The sequence below is a fragment of the Alosa alosa genome, chromosome 6 (assembly GCF_017589495.1).
Source record: "Alosa alosa isolate M-15738 ecotype Scorff River chromosome 6, AALO_Geno_1.1, whole genome shotgun sequence".
Taxonomy (NCBI): Eukaryota; Metazoa; Chordata; class Actinopteri; order Clupeiformes; family Clupeidae; genus Alosa; species Alosa alosa.
The window spans coordinates 6,897,128-6,901,670 of record NC_063194.1 but is presented as its reverse complement, the minus strand read 5'-3'; the positions used below and the strand labels follow the sequence as shown (position 1 = coordinate 6,901,670).

Here is a 4,543-nt window from a genome sequence, read left to right as displayed (position 1 = left end):
GCCAATGCACTCCCGACGCGGCCCTCGGAAGGAATTAGATGCTTTTAAGAGCCATGTTGTTCTCGCTGTGGGTTTTCAAGTCCCTGTTCCTAGGCACTGATTATAATTTCATGTGTAGTGGTTGGAATTCACATCTCCAATCAATGTTTTAAAAAAGAACGCAATAATTCATTTTTATTCTCTAGATTATGCCATTTATCTGTATGAAACAGAATGGATCTATTCAAATGTCCTGAAATCCCATGAAAGGACGGATAAAGGTGATTTGTGTATGTGGTGTTCGCCAGCTTAGCTTTAGCTAACATGTTCATTTTGAGATAATATCCACCAAGGTGCTATTACTTTTTAATGATTTATTATGACGCCCGCAGCTGGCGGATCATATAGGGCGGTCATATTTTTTTTTTTTTTTTTTTTTTTTGCCCAAATTTCCGTCAATGATTCCGGAAACTGAAAGACCGGGTACACGAAACTTGGTGGGCATGTAACCCCACATGGATAGCATGGAACCATCGTTTTTCGTTTTGATCTGTAACCCCCCCGCTTGACTGGACCCCCCGAAAGGAGGGTAGGGCTGACACAGTTTTCTGTGAATATCTCGAAAACCGTGGGGTTTAGGAGGACCATTTTTTTTTTGTATGTTGATCTCAAGGGGCCATGTCAACCCATTCCATAACCACTCATTTCATGTATAGCGCCACCTAGTTAAACACAAAAAAGGAAAAATGAGGTGTTGTAATTGAAGGTATCTGTGACCTAACATAGTCAAAACTGCACGAAATTGGAAGTGTATGATCATTATGACACCTTCTGTATGCACGCCAAGTTTTGTGGAATTCCGTTCATGGGGGGCCACACAATAAATTAATTTATGTTACTATACACCAACTGGCCTGTAGGTGGCCGGAGACAGTTTTCTGTGAATATCTCGAGAACCGTAGGGCCTAGGAGGTCCATCTTTTTTATGTATGTTGGTCTTAAGGGGGCATGTCAACCCATCCCATTACCATTTATTTCATGTATAGCGCCACCTAGTTAAAAATTAAAAAGCAAAAAATTTGGTGTTTTCATCACAATATCTCTGGCTGACAAGGTCAAAACTGCACGAAATTAAAAGTGTAGGATCATTATGACACCCTCCGAATGCATGCCAAGTTTTGAGTACTTTCGTTCATGGGGGGCCTTACAATAAAATAATTTATGTGTACATTTAGTGACATACACCAACAAGGATTCCCGGGACACTGAAAGACCGGGGTACACGAAACTTGGTGGGCATGTACCCCCACATGGATAGCATGGAACCGTCATTTTTCGTTTTGATCTGTAGCCCCCCCGCTGGACTGGACCCCCCGAAAGGAGGGTAGGGCAGACACAATTCTCTGTGAATATCTTGAGAACTGTAGGGCCTAGGATGACCATTTTTTTCCGTATGTTTGCCTCCAGGGGTCATGTTAACCCATTTCATGTGCACACATGTGCACAAACAGATACACACACACACACACATTCACAGTAATCATACGTATGACACATACTCACACAGTAGACATATGTACGCTTGCATGCACAGGCACATACGCAGGCACAAACACAAGCACGCACGCACACACACACACACACACACACACACACACACACTCACTCACATACACACACACACACACACACACACACACACACATAACATAAACATAACACAAACAATCAAGAATTTCTCAGAATTATAAACAGGCAAGATGGAGGTGGGGTTGTATAAAATGAATTTTACATGTGTAATCTATGAACTAATCATGTTTTGGTACTTGTTGTCTAGCAGATACCAGTGAGAATTGAGTGTGGATAATGCAATTTAGTGAGACAGTTAGAATCATATAGGCCTTTCAGCGTGATTTCTTTTTGTGGAAAAAATGTGCTGGACTGGGCGGCGGTCATATTTTGTACCGCTCTGCGGTACATCTAGTTTTGATAGTTATTGCACAGATGTGCCCTGGACTGCTCAAAATAAAAGGCCACTCTAAATGTCTGAAATGCATTCATGTTTGTTCAGTATATGGTAACGATGTCTGGAATATACAACCAGTAGGTTGCTCCAATTAAATGTATTAAAAATGTCAAAGTACCATGGAATCAGTGCTGAAGTGATGCTTCTGAGTGTCGACTGCACAGACGAGAATTGAAGTTAGGAGTCCAGAGCCCTCTCCAGCACCCAGCCTGTCTGGATTACCTACAGGGAAACTTTGCATAGACAAGAAGTGTTCGTTCAAATTTGTGTTTAACAAATAAATGGCATCAATAAGAGTTTCAAACGTCAGTTATAACTATCGCTTGTTATCACAGCTCCATGTTCAAAGTATACGTCAATGGTTCATAGCGGTTCACAATTTTGCCTCAGCTAGCCGACAACAAGCCTTTTAATGCTTCGGCTGAAGTTTTTTTTATCTTAAACGTGACAACCCAAAGACTGTTTAAATTGTCAATGGACTAAGCATTCCCACAGAGCGTATTTACAAAAGGTTTTTTGACGAGAACATGCTTTGTTTCCCCAGTATGTTTGTGAACTAACGTTAACTTTAGAGCTGTCTGTTCATTGACTCACACCTGGCTAGTATGACCAACGTTAAGCTAACTCATAACGGGAGCAAAATGGTTTTCATTAACGTTAACTTTATTCAAGTTAACTAAATGTATGTGTGTGCTTCTGCCATTCGGTCATCATTTTCACGTAGCCTAAAGTTAGTGCCCACTCGATGCTAAATAATGCTAACATCTAGTGCTACGTGATATAGTAGTGGAATGAATGTCACTTACCTGAAAAAACTGGAACGAAGTCTTCTGAAAGTATCGGTTAGTAGGCTTCAATTAATAGCTTAGCAAACCATTTTATGTCAGCTTTTTGAATAAAGATGTTCAGAAAGGATGTGGTAACTTTGTGTATAATCATGGCTGAGACGTCAAAGTTTCAGGGTTTCCACTTTCCACTCAGCTGGCAACGCCTGCTGCTGTATGCCTCGGCGCCAGCCGTCAATCAAAGCCGACCATGCCCTTAATTATTCATATATTTTATATCTAAATGTGATCTAAACTAATGAGTTAGAAAAAAAATCACCCCCCTCACAGTTGTCAGGCACTGGGAAACTACCGAAAAGTACAATAAAAGTCCATGGGACCAGGCTTTAAAAACATGTATTTACGCTGTGAAAACGGACATTTTAACATGGGAGTCTATGGACATTTGCTCGCTTTTGGGACCAGTCCCTAGCGGATTTTCGATGTATTGCAGTTTTTCGAACTTCCGGGTAGGCTTCATTGTTCAGATTAGAATGTTGCCGCTTGGTTTAAATCCAAGCCCTGCCGTCTTGCACTAGCCTCAAAACGCAGCCACGCGCATTATGGAAGCGTCATCAGAGACCCTGAAATGACTGTTTGCACAGCAAATTGAGTAAAGTAAGTGGAGGTAACTCCTGTTCCTCACTGATCGTGGTTCCTGATGTCTGTTTAAAGGATATTTTCCCAAGTATTAATAGCTCAGGCTACTTAGGCCAATCAGTTACACAGTTTGCTAAGCAATAAGCAAAGCCTAGTTCACGTGTTGATTTAGACCTAGGCTACAATAAAACCAATCTCTAAAATAGGCACCGCATTCTCAGTTTTTTATTCAAACTTAAAATAGCTTAATAGATTAGTTTTTCTAGATCTACATTAACGTTTTAAAATTAATTATATGGTGCAGCCTCTGAAGAATTATTCTTGCGAGTAGGCCTAGCATATTTTAACGTGCGGTTTTTGATTGTCATTACGCGATCACGTTAATTTTGAGAGCACTGATATACAGTAGCCTAGCCCATAGTGTTTACATTTACAGGTCATTTGCGTTCCACCTGTCATATGCGCCCCTCACTTGTAGCCTACTGGGTTGATGCCACCGAAAAATCTCACAGGCACACCTTAATTAGGGTAGACTGAGTACAGTTGAGACATGTGTACAGTTGAGGCACCTTAAATATCTTGCTTGCACAGCAAGCCCAAGTTGTGATTTTTGCTGTGCACATGCGTATTAGTGCCCTCTTTGATCATGGAAAATTTGAACGACAAGTATCTCCCATCCAAGGATATCGGCAAATGTTTTTTTTTTCCAAAGTAAGAATTTCACTTCACCATGCACCTTCGACAATGAATAGCTCATTCCACTTATGTTACTGTTAAACGTAACTGGTATCATTACAAACATTATTCTGTCTCCTAAAAACTGGCATATTTTATTGCATTGTGTCATGTAAGGTCATTGCAAAATCTAGAGAAATATGTGAGGTGGTCAGCGGGGGACAATTGAGACACATTGGATCGATAATTTTTGGCTACGCCCTTAAAGTAGCCTATTTATCTGTTTATTTTAATTAGCCTAGTCGCCTGCTGTAGTTTTAATGGTCACCTAGCTATTTTAAAGTTGTATCAGGTAGCTTAGTTGACTTTACATTCTCCTATGTGGGCCTAACACACAGCCATTTGGAACAGAAGAACACACCAGAATAGGCGTACAGGA

At 40.7% G+C, this 4,543-nt stretch overlaps 1 long non-coding RNA gene across 1 annotated transcript; it reads right to left on the bottom strand.

Moving 5' to 3' along the window:
• Positions 1-2,128: 2,128 nt before the first annotated feature.
• Positions 2,129-2,983, bottom strand: LOC125296831. Its single transcript, XR_007193865.1, has 3 exons — positions 2,930-2,983; positions 2,812-2,835; positions 2,129-2,238 (listed from the first exon to the last, which is right to left on the bottom strand). It is a non-coding gene; the product is annotated as an uncharacterized LOC125296831 (long non-coding RNA).
• Positions 2,984-4,543: the final 1,560 nt, after the last annotated feature.